At 30.7% G+C, this 13,490-nt stretch overlaps 1 protein-coding gene and 1 long non-coding RNA gene across 2 annotated transcripts in view; both read right to left on the reverse strand.

Moving 5' to 3' along the window:
- The window catches only part of LOC139502640 (epidermal growth factor receptor-like), a 346,005-nt gene that overhangs the window by 264,804 nt on the left and 67,711 nt on the right, over positions 1-13,490 (reverse strand). The gene's annotated exons all lie outside the window — the stretch shown is intronic.
- LOC139502651 (uncharacterized) lies at positions 2,922-12,088 on the reverse strand. The gene is made up of 4 exons (XR_011658905.1): positions 11,990-12,088; positions 5,306-5,404; positions 4,800-4,901; positions 2,922-3,900 (listed from the first exon to the last, which is right to left on the reverse strand). It is a non-coding gene; the product is annotated as an uncharacterized lncRNA (long non-coding RNA).

Consider the following 13,490-nt stretch of genomic DNA (forward strand, 5'->3'; position numbering starts at 1 on the left):
TTTGTTTATAATTAAAGAGATCTTTAACATTTTTGCCGATAGCATGTGTGGTTGCTTTTATTTTGGAATGTTCGTATATATTCAGGTAAATGTCTAATTTTTATATATGGTTTGTTGTCTTTAAATTGACATCATAACATGTATATTTTCTTTGATGATGAGTTCAGTCTGCTTAGTTTTACCTTAATGATAATCAGAATGGTGTATTTAGGTAAGTACAAGGACAAAATTGACTTAGTTAATTAATTAATTAATAAGGAAAATATTCAGAAAGAACATTGTTATCTACAATGTGTACTAAATTTTTATTCTACTATTCAAGAATACTTTTTTCACTCTTTCAAAATTATCTTTAATAACAAGTAGAGCCTAAATCTAAAATCGTCGGTTTAACTTCCAGGGATCTGAATTCAATGTATGGCCTTTTAAAGAGACAGATGCCACTACTCTATGTTTGAAACTGATAAGTTAAAATTGAAATGTTCGAATGTGTCATAGATCTTAGAATTAATCACTTATTTATATTGTAGTTTTTATTAAAAAAAAGAAATGCTTTCATATTGACAAGGGTAGTGTTTTTGTTTTACTAATTGAAAACAGGTATAGTTTAGTACAAAGTTGGATGTTTCCTCTGAAAATTAAAAAAAAGTAGAATATATAATGAGTTTATCTGATAAGTAATTACAAAAAGTTCACTTAGACTTTTTATTCTTTTATCAAATTATATAAAAAACATATTTATAATGTCAAAATGTATCTATTTCTGTAAACGGTTCAATGCATAGTTAAGCAATGATTCATTGTTAAAATAATTTTGTTTACTTTCTTAATTCTATATCATAAAATTATAAGGAATCAACTTATTATTTATTCTAAGCTGAAATTCCAACTCTTATTGAAAAAGGACTTTTAATACAAAATAAGATTACCCCTTTTACGTTTACATAACTCAACCTGAGACTCAATTCTTATTTTGAATCTATTATCTTATTTCTTATTTCAAATTTTGTTATAAAAGGTCAAGAATTATTGACAAGCACATTAATCCATTGGTTTCAAAAGCTAAATATAAGGTAAAATGTGGTATGGGATCTAGTTGATCATAATGCAGCAAATAAGGCAAAAGATAGAAATAAGGCATTTGATAAACTCTTAGGTTATATTTCATCAAGCTATTTTACTAAAGTATTTGAAATGTAATCGAAAAGTATGAGTTCCTAACATCACAATTTTTGTTGTAATCGATTAAATTACGATAACATGAAATCGAAAATGTCTTCGATTACAGATTACTGTTGATTACTGAAAAACATGTAATCAGTTACATTCGATTATGATTACAGAATACGATTTCTTCATCTTCATTCCTGATTAAAAAAGTAAAATATGAGTATCCGTAGTATGGACAAGTTCTAGCTATATTAAAAGAAACGTCTTTTGATGAAATATTCTGACAATTTCACGAAAGATTATAATAAAACTAAGCATACAGTGCATTCGTTCATCCATCACAAACAAAATGTAAAGTTTTTATTATTACCAATAATTGTTTTTTTCAAAATCAGTATGATTTTGTAAATAACCAGATAAAACAAAGTTTACATCAATTTATATCGAGAGATAATTAGTGAGATTAGCCATGACTTTCTTCTGTTGGTTTATGGTGGTATGGGAATCTAAATAAAAAATGATAGAATTTGTTCATACTTTTCCAAAACGTAGTAAATTTTGATATATGTTCAAAAAGTAAAATCACACAAATTATCCGAGGAAAATTCAATCGGAAAGTCTCTCATCACATGCCGAAATCAAATGACAAAACACATCAAAGGAATGGACAACAACTGTCTTATTCCGGACTTGGTACAGGCATTTTCAAATGTAGAAAAATATAATAAAAACAAGAATGTGTCCAAGTACACGAATGCCCCACTTACAATTCATTTTCTATGTTCAGTGGACCGCGACATTGGGGTAAAAACTCTAATTTGGCATTAAAAACAAAAAGATCATATAATAGGAAACATGTGTACTAAGTTTCAAGTTGATTGGACATCAATTAATCAAAAACTACAATGAACAAAAAATTAAACATGAAGCAGGACGAACGGACGGACGAACAGACGGACAAACGCACGGACGACCGAAAGAACAAACGGACGCACAGACAAGAAAACGTATTGCCCCTCTACTATCGTAGGTGGGGTATATTGATAGGTCACCGTGCATTTGCTCAAGCTACAGGTTGTGACAAATTGATACATTTAATATAGATTATACAGGAAAAATCATCATGATGTAATTAAAAGCTTAATAAAATGATAGAATTGTAAATTAAAACACAAAAAATAGCTTTTAAAAAATACTTTGCGAAAATCAAAAGAGAAGATAGGGTCATTGTGCGTTCGTTTTTTGGCTAAAAATACAAAATATAAAATTTCATGTAGATTCCTTCAGAAAATGCACTGTGTCAGAGTTACCTCCCAACTTAAAATGTCAATTTAAAAACATTAAAATTAAAGAGAAAATAATCTACACTAGTGAAACTATTAATAATAATGAGATATAATTTTATAAATTTGTTTTTTGAAATGCAAATTCACATTAGTTATTTGCATTCCTGCATCAATTTTTGCTAACTTGATTGCAAATTTGGACCTTACATTCTCAGTGTTTTACAATCCAAGATGGCGAAAGACACCCATACCAACTTAAATTTTAATGAGAAGAATTCTGACTGGTCTTCAACATTAAATATGAAAAAGGTTCCTTTTGACTTTATATTTCCTGGAGTTTTAAAATATATGTTAGTCCCTGGTTTTTAATAATTAGGCTTCCACTGGACGTTGAGCAACCAATAATCAATCAATCAATCAATTTCATATTTAGGAGTGATCTCGAGAAACGTTACGGTTTTTCGAAATGTATAGATATAGGAAGATGTGGTGTGAGTGCCAATGAGACAACTCTCCATAGGTTTGTTTTTTATTCAATATATTGTAATCTATTCTGACATCGGACTCGAACTTCTTTTAAACTGATCTTTTCTGGGCGGATTACAATGTGTCTGATTATTCCTCAATAACTAGAGGTATAAAGGGAGGGTTGGGATCTCACAAAACATGTTTAACCACACTGGATGTGTGCGCCTCCAAAGTCAAGACCGGGAAGCAGGTTCAAGCCGGCCACTTAACAAAATCTGTACTAGTTCACTGAAAATAGTACTCAAAAACATATAAATTAACTAAAACAAAAAAACAAAAAAAACAAAACTAGTAAAGGGCAGAGGCTGTGGGACTTTCTCGCTGTGTTGAAGACCCATTAGTGGCCTTGTGCTGTTTTTTGTCCATTGGTCGGGTTGTTGTCTCTTTAAAACATTTCTCATTTCCATTCTGTATTTTCCAACTTTGTACGTGTTTCTTTAAATTTTCTGACATTACTACTTATATACTCGTTAACAAATCAATGAATAATTGGTCAACTCCCTCAAGGAAAATTAGCCTTGGACGAGTGCTATTCTTCTAAGGTCATGTATGTTCACATAGATCCTCACTTATTCATGTCTCATAGGTTCTTTGTTTTCAGATGATTGTCGCAGGTCGCAGGTAGTCTATAAAAAACTAAATATAATTCATGCAAATAAATCCGTTAATTATTAATTATATATATTATTCTAATTTTGATTGATTATCTAAGCTTTACTTTATTACAAATGAAGTACATGGGTTGTTTTGCTGCTAATCAATATATGAAGAAAAAAAAAGTTCTTAAAGAAGAAAATTGCTTTGGTTTTACCAATGTATCCTTTTCATCTGGATTAAAGCCAATTTCGAGTAATGTTGTGACAATGTTAAAATCTCCTTTACTTCGATCCACAGCTACGTGTAATGCTGTCCTTCCCTGGAATGACAAAACAGCAGAAAGGTTATATATAAATGATAGCCTGCTTTTATCAATTTTGTACTGTTAGAGGAAATATAAATGAATCGTAAAAAACTAAAATAAAATATCCTTTTAGAAAAATATCATACCAAGAGCAGATACTTTTATCTCTTATTGCTTGTTTTGTCTATTGCATGTTCAAGGGTTTCTTTTTTGAAATCCAGTAGGTGTTCGATATTGCATGTTGGATTGACATTTATAACTTTTCGGTGTAAGCTTATAATAATAAGTCACTTCGACTTCTATCGATTTGACTGAATCATTTTCAGTGTAACACAGGTACATACTTATTTAAGTTGTCGGCTGTTCATATCTAAGAAATAACTTAATATGGATGATCAGCTGTTTAGCTATTACTTTATTGAATTATTGAAAAATATTCTGAAAAATTCCCAATTGATAGCAATGCATGAGATTTGTTTGACCGGAGCTGATTTTACCGCAAAAGCTGAAAATTCCTTCATAATAAAATGTTTAGTCTTTTAGGAGCTGAAAATATCAAAATGACCATTTCTGACCAAAACTGGTTAATAATTGTTAATTCATGTAAATAGCTCCTCACGTATCCCTTATTTCATATAGGTCCTTGGTTTTCAAATTATTGTGTGAACGTTCCTGATGAACGTAAATCCATAAAAGACTTTCGCTAGCAGAAAATCTTTAAACATGATAGGGTATTATCTCAATTTTACACAAACGTATCCGTTACAACTCAGAAATTATAATATTTTCCATTTTTTTTATTATTCAAACGTGTCTTATTTTGATCGAATTGAACGTGATGTAAAGTGAATGCGTTGCTTAGCTGCTGATCAATTGTTAAAGGTAAATGATTTAAAAGGTAGCTTTTGTTTTACCTTTAAGTCCTTTTCATATTTACAGCCATTTTCGAGTAAAATTTTGACACTTTTTCGATCAACATAATCTTGATCCACAGCTACGTGTAATGCTGTTCTACCCTGCAATTACAAAACAGCAGAGCGACATTATATAAATGATAGCCTGCTATTATGCTTTTTAAAGAAAAACAACGGGAGGAAATAAAGTTCAATCATATCGGATTAAATTATAACATGAACCTTCTCGTTCAGAAAAATACCATATCAAGACTAAAATATGAAGAGCAGAGAGTTTTTAACACTTATTTTGTGACTATTCAATTTTCAACGGAATTGTTTTTAGAGCTTCTACAATAGGTGTTCGTTGATGGATGTTGTCTTTGCATGCATTACTCTTCTCTGTAAGCTTATAATGATATGTCTGATAAATTCCTCATTACATATAAAATTTAAAAAAAAATAAAAAAGTGTTTTTTTTGTTACCCGATAACATTCCTATCGAAGACTTTTACTTTTCAGTTTACCTTTCCATCCTTTTCTTTTGGAAAACAACCATATTCGAGAAGAGCTTGAATGATTTTTGGATTATGTTTACTAGCAGCGAAATGTAGTACGGTTTCGCCCTGGAATGATATCGTATTAATCTTTTTAAACAATACTAAATAACATATAATAATTGTTATTAACCATCAAGTACTACGAAACAAATACATGCTTTGACATTTCTAATGATTTCATATATGATTTATAGTTGATTGCACTGTCATCCTAACATGATTCCAATACACTAGGTATCTCAAAATATAAGTATTATTGTGTTATCATTCGATGTAAAATAAATAGGTATTTGATCAATGGGTTCAATCAGTTTATAATAGTTCTTTTTGACTATCCTAAATAATACAGAAGTTTACAGTTTCCTTCCGGTCATTATATTATAATTCGACTGCAAAATTAGGTACAACGAGTTATTTGTTTAATATTGTACTGCTTTTACATGTACGTGATGAGATCATTTTTTTAGCTCATTAATTGTAATATTGTTCCGGATGTATAACCCTTATGTGGAAACCTCTGCTCGTCGTAAGTTAATATTATCAGTACCTTATTCCAATAAAATTAAGATAATTATAGATTATCGTTGATCATCTGAACGAGATTGATTGTCGTGCTTGAGCCAGGACGACGAAAACGAGAAAGGCAATCGAGTTGAGGATTTTACCTATGACGACGTTGTCAATTTTATGTCAATTTCGTTAGCAACGCCGCATGCCTGCTTAGTTTTTAGCGATAATTTTCCAACTGAATTGAGGAGCAAGATATGAAAAATTATCAGAAAAAAAGGATCAAAGGGAAAATGCACAAATTAGCGATAATGTGGTATAATTGCGAATTATTCAACTCTCTACAAGAGAGCACATGTCATGTATAAAACACTATAGGTCATCGCATCATTTATGTTGATTTGACCATTTTTGATACATTTCTGAGTGTATGATGATCCTGAATATCGCTATTTGTAAAAATGATTAATTTAATTAAAATGATACCGGGTTGACCTATTCATTTGACCATTTTCCCGCAAGGTAAACAATCTATATATATGTGCCTCTTTGAAATCAGGAGCCTGTTATTCGGTGGTTGTCGTTTGTAGGCCGTGTAATATATTTGTGTTTCGTTCCTTTTTGAACATTTATCAGGTCAAATGCAGGTCGTTAGTTTACTCGTTTGAATTGTTTTACATTTTTCATTTAAGGGTCTTTTATAGATATCTATACAGCGTGGGCTTTTCCCATTTTCGTATGATGTTCTATAGTCATTTTGTTTCTTGCTAAATATTGTCTCATTGACAATCATACCACATCTTCTTCTTTTATATTTACAGTCCAAAATGTGAGCTTCAGTTGATGATATAGGTTGCAATTTATTAAATATATACAATGTAAGTACCCTAGGAATTCCTGTTACGATTAAAATCTATATGACTTCTATGAAGTTTCGTAAACAAATCTATTCTTCAATCGAAAGCTGATACTAACTTCTGTGTTTTCTCTCTCTTAAAATATGGGACTATGCGGCATATGTTCAACATGTATATACCACAAACTTCTTAGAGTTTTAACTTATACTAATATTTTGTACCGCCCCTTCCTTAGATGTGGGTCTACCTCAAATTTCAATTAAACCGCTATGAATATTCATATTTACTGGTTACATATACCTAATTTTAAATCTACGAAATGAAACTTAGAAATCATATCTGGGAACCAGTTGGTAAAACGAAACCAGACATCTATGAAAATCATATATCTACTAAATAAGGCGTGGCTTGTGAAACATCTGTATTTACAAAGTGAAACTTGTAGCGGTGTTTAATTAGTTACACGTTAACATATTGACTCCTGTTTATGACACAAAAAAAGTGTAAACTTCTTTTCAATAATCAGTTTAATGTACAATATATTAAGCTGTTTAGCAAAACTTTAAGGAATTTTTGTCCTCAATGTTCTTTATTTTTGGCCCTTTTAAACAAAGCCACAAACTAAAACTATGGTAAACTATAATAGGAAAACAACGAAACAACAGAAACACTGAAGTGCAACAAAAAACCAAAACGACAACGCAATACACACAGAAACGAACGAGAAGATACATGTAACAACTGCCATTTTCCTGACTTGGTACAGGACATTTATGAAAAATGGTAGATGATCCTGTGTTTGCACCAGCCAAACCTCGCACTCTAATGACATTGTCTGTCAAACACATCACCAAAACGAAAACAAAACCGAAAGGACTGATTAACGTTTACCTTTAGGTAGCATAAAACGAATACACACCAAAGTGTCAGATCTTTACTATTTGTGTCTCATCCATTTTAGATTTGGATTATAAACTTTGTTAGTTATATTTTTTTTCACAATAATCCTTTATACGACACGTGTGTGTCTAATTGTTCAGAATTATATCTCTTTAAAACTAAATTGTTGCGTAACCGGATCGATATTGAAATGTGAAATAGCTTTTTTTTAACCGTTTTTCATTTAAAGTTAAAATCCTTTTAAAAACAAAAAACCGAGGTTACCGCTAAATAGTATTGTTTATAATAATGAACTGATATAGAGGACGTTATGTCCAACTGTTACTTGAACATAGTGTCTTCAAAATAAATTCAACAAGTCCTGACATTACTAAAGTATCTTGTGAATATAAAAGCGCGTCATAGAATGTTATGAAAATTTGCATGTCAAAGTACATGTGATGGGCACATCTAAATACTAATTTAAAATGTAAAAATACTTATAAAAAGGGACGAAAGATATCAAAGGAACAGTTCAACTCATAAATCGAAAATAAACTGACACCGCCTTGGCCAAAAAATAACATATACAAATGTAAACGGACAAATAACAATACACAAAACACAACACAGAAAACTAAAGACTGAGCAACATAAACCCCATCAAAAACGTGGGGTGGTATCAGGTGCTTCCGAAAGGAAAAGCAGATCCTGCTCCACGTATGGCAAACGTGTTGCTCAATTTATTACAAATCTGGTAAATAGTCTAACTCTAATATTCAGTATAGTCAAAATGTACACAAATCTGAGTTTTACTGTGTGACAATAACATTTAGAAACATTTCTCCAGGTTGAAACATTTATTCAGAGTAATTGTCATCTATTTACGTTTGTGTTTAATTTCGATTAGATCATTATTGCTTTATCATTTGAATATCAAAAATCTAGTTCGGTTAATTAGCAATTAAAAAAAAATGAATAGCAAGATAAGGATATTTCGATGTTTTATATTTCAATGTTTTTTTCGCAATTAGACGTATCGCATGTTTATAACAAATACATTTTGGTTTCCATTCGAAATCTTTATAAAAATGAAAAAAAAATATATATATTAAGGAGAGGGTTTTAAAGCAAAAACTTCATGACGTTCTTAAAGAAGGTAAGTTTTGACTTCTGTATATTAGGAATGTTAAAAACAATAAGTATATGGTATATATATATTTACTCTGACAACATCTATTTCAACAGTTTTGTTTTCGTTAAATAACATATGTTTTGCAATGCCACTTTATTTCATAATAGATAGAAAAAAAAGACGAATAGCTGATAGCTTTTTAATTCAACGACAGGTCCCAAAACAAGTATAAAAGGTTTAGATATTCGCTTATGAAAAACAATAACGCTTTATAGAATTCCCTAAATGATTTGAATACATGTCAAAGTACTGAGCTTCCAGATTTAAAAGAATGCATATGCTTATCAAATATTTTCAGAAAATAAAATTGTTTCAACAGATTTCACGAGTGCAAAGATTGGATTGTTAACTAAGGCAATTTTAGAATATGACCTTACCGAACAAGACCATTTACCGGATTTGTTATAAAATAAGCAACATGATGGGTGCCACATGTGGAGCAGGATCTGCTTACCCTTCCGGAACACCTTAGGTTAACCCTAGTTTTTGGTTGGGTTCGTGTTTCTTATTCTTTAGTTTTCTATGTTGTTTCATGTGTATTATTGTTTGTCTGTTTGTCTTTTTCATTTTTAGCCAAAACGTTGTCAGTTTATTGTCGATTTATGAGTTTGACTGTCCCTCTGGTATCTTTCGTCCCTCATTTAGAAATTGATTGTTGGATTCATTTATATTTAGAAACTAAACTTCTATTTCTATGTCATTAATTTTTTTTATTATCATGAAATAAGATGATCAAGTCGACTGCACGTGTATCAAATCCTTGAATGATGACACGGATTCAGCAAACTATATGGAGACATAGCGATGCAAACTATTTAAGATTATACGTCAAATATATCTGCAAAAACTCACGAAAAAAAAATAGGGCAGTAGGAAAAAAGGTTGAACAATTTAAGAATGATAATTTCTAAAGGAGTAAAAAGTTAGCTTTAAAACTTTTATCCTTTTCATCAGGCTTAAATTTTTTTGCGATTAAAATTTAAATTGTGATTATATTTACATAAGAGCTTCTATTAATGCTGTATTTTCCCTGGAATAAAACACAGAAAACAGTTAATTCTTACATAAATCAAAATAGGAAGATTTGGTACGAGTGTCAGCAAGACAACTCTCCATACAAGTCATAATATATGTAAAGTATGAATTTTAAGCCAAAGAACAGTCCTCAACACTGAGCCTTAGCTCAAACCAAACAGCAAGCTTTAAAAGTCCTCCAAAAAGAACCATTTCAACAAACGACAACCAACAACAGGGTTCTGACTTAGGACAAGACACACTTGCAGCGTGTTTAAACATTTTGTCAGACGCCGACCTACACCATAATCCGGAAAAGCAGTGTAACATTGCAACAAAGACATGTAAAAGTGCCGTCATAGGTAAATATCTAAAATGTTTACATAGTTCAAAATGAGGTTTGTAGTAATTGCATTTGATATCTGATATAACAATTACAATTCAATTAATATCAATTGTGTAAGAATTAGATAACTGATTGTTATATCTAGCTATGTCGGAAATTTCTTTTAAATCAAAAGACAAAACAAATCAATCGTGTACGTTAAGTTTCCCCAAACTAAAGTCTTATAAATGACCTGGGTGATTAATTATCTTACATTTGCCTACGAACAAAATATTAAAACTACAAACAATAACACATTTCACAAAAATCGATCAGAATTACTAAAACAACAACATAACTAACTACATTAATATTGGATAACAAAGTACCCCGACATGTCTTATGGTAATGCAAAATTACACTCAGCAAATAAATCAAATTGGGGAATAGGTCTTGTTTGGTACTTAATCAAAAGACCAGAGGACGTAAAATGCAAACAACAATCTTAGACGTGGAAAAGATGTCCTTAGTAAGTTTAGATACAAACACATTGTATGCATCAACCAATTCGTTATGGTGTCCATAACATTTACGGAGTGTCAATTTTAATAGTTGCTACTCATAACTTTGTTGGGGCAGTTTCCGCGTAAAGAGCACACTCCTGTATATGAAGTCCGTATAGTATGAACATGCACGAGCATAATGTATCAACTGAGATATGTAAACAACGTACGAAGGGGCAGAGGGTATGTTACTGCGATGTGAAATTGATAATTGGGAAGTTGAAATCGTCCGTTTGTTATATATTTTAGTGTGAAGTCGTCCATTTGTTTCACTATTAAGAAAAACATAACGGTATGAAGCAGTCCTTCATGTATCAGTAGTGTCCTTAAATTCAAGTTCACTGGGATATATGAGATTTAAGTATTTGCTGAAATATGATTTATTCCGTGATATAAAAACAGATTACAAGGAGTTAGAGTTTTGACACCATGAACAGTTAAATAAGGCATAAATTGTGCAATGCCTGAATAAAATTATCCACAGGTAGTAGGAAAATAAGGATTTAACCTTACAATAAATAGTAATAATTTTGTATATAGATAAAGCAATCTATATATAGAAATAAAAACGTGGATGTGTATACCTCTTACAACAAAAAACACATTCGAAAAGGTATGTTTAAAAATGTTAACGACAAAATTGATATTGATGCCAATTTAAACAATATTCATAGATCTTATACATTTTAGAACAACATTACTAATAACACCTTTAATTATAAGTTTGTTTAAATGTGCTACAAGTTTGCAAGGATCTTCTTGTGAAAGCTTGCTTTTGTCCCTTGTTATGGAATGTAGTGTATATGCTCTAACTATTCAATATTAAGTAACATGATTTTCTATTAAAACGGAAGCACATGTGTTTGCATGTGGTTCACGGCGTATGAAATAAACAACCTCATTCGTTAATTAATACACAATTAATGAAAAAGATTAAAATGAAAAATGCAAAACAGATACATTTCGATGAAGTGCACACAGTATTATTATTGACCTCGTGTACATTGAAGAAATATAATGAAATGTTTATGTAAAAAAAAAGAAAAAAATCTTAGGTCGATCAGGAAACAGATGTCGCTAAAGGAATACGAAGTAAAAGCCTTATACGTTTACCGCACAATGGTTCATTTTGCTGTATACTTATCTTTATCTTTATCTTATTTAATTTCGTCTGCACATAAGTAGACTTTAAGAACTTTCATAGATAGAATTATTGTTTCTACCATAAAAAAAGACCCAATACGGAAATACAAATATAAGTGAGATTTATGTGTTACATGCATTACAGAATAAAGCGTTTATTTTATTTACCTCTTTATTCTTTTCATTTGGTTTACAGTTATTCTTTAGTAACGTTGTGATGGTTTCTGTATGTATGTTATAATTTCTACAAGCTAAGTGTAATGGTGTGTTCCCCTAAAATGACACAAAAGACAGCTGCTTTTCAAATATATACCTCTATTTATCCATTTCTATATAAAATGTCGGAGGTATTTGTTGTCCATATGCAGAGAAGTTGGAAACTCTGCATTTACATGTAGAGCAAATCAGCATATTGCCAAGTTTATACACGTTTGTGTTGCAAATATCAATGACATGTTATTTTTCTTCATTTCATCACCTTTTCACTTATTCATTATAGTAAAGTTGCATCAAAAGGTTTGAACTACCTCCTTTTTTTTATATTTTTCTTATCAGTCGATGCAAAAATATAAAGACATATAATTGTTTTACTTAAGAATTGAATGCTTCTTTTTGTAAATTCATTGGGGTGTAAAAGCGTTGACCGAAGTACATTTTGTATGAAGCGCGGAAGCGCTTCATTTTAAAAATGTGCGCACGGTCAACGATTTTACAACCCTATGAAGTTACAAAAAGAAGCATTCAATACTTATAATTACATTTTTTAGCTATGATCAAGAAAACACGAATTGTATATTGTTTTTATTTAATTCACCTGTGCACTTTATTGTTGGACCACGTGTTATCATGAATGAAAAGTTTTATTGAGTGATGCAATTGCTTACGGAATAACACGTGATGTGCAGTTAGCCAATCAGAATAAAGTATTATAATGAAACATACATCTAATGTAATTATATTGTCTTATCGGGGCCTATTATAGCTGACTATGCGGTATGGGTTTTGCCCATTGTTGAAGGCCGTACGGTGACCTATAGTTGTTAATGTCTGTGTCATTTTGGTCTGTTGTTGATAGTTGTCTCATTGGCAATCATATCACATCTTCTTTTTATATATAGTCAAATAATAAATAAAGTGTTCACACGTAAATCCAGTATGCAAAAAATATTTTCATTCACAAAGTTTTCATCCTGATATACAATCTGGCAGAATGCAATAGGTTGGTTTATTTTCACTGTTTATGTTGATCTCTTCTATATTTAATCAACTGGTTTGTTTTTGTAAAATTTGGTTTCTTATGTTGCATGTTCGCTACATATGTATAACATGGTAGACATTTGAGATGGATGTGAGTAAATATTTAAAATCCCTCTTTGTCTTTATTGGGTTGATTTTACTATAATTAGTTTCATGTGCAAAAGAAAGGCTAACGATGCGTAATACGATCAGTTCTATGAATGAAGCTGTTATTTCTTATTTAAATTGCTGTACATTATATCCAATAGGTGATCTGAAATCTATCAAAAACATCCATTTTACAGAATGGCGACCAATGACGTGTCAATATGTTTTCCTTAACTTGTCGTTTCTGGTATTTTACCTTTTCATACATGTCTTTTATTCTTGAATAAAAATTAATGTAGCATTTAAATTACATGACATTGTTGGA

This window comes from Mytilus edulis, chromosome 14 (genome assembly GCF_963676685.1).
Source record: "Mytilus edulis chromosome 14, xbMytEdul2.2, whole genome shotgun sequence".
Lineage (NCBI taxonomy): Eukaryota > Metazoa > Mollusca > Bivalvia > Mytilida > Mytilidae > Mytilus > Mytilus edulis.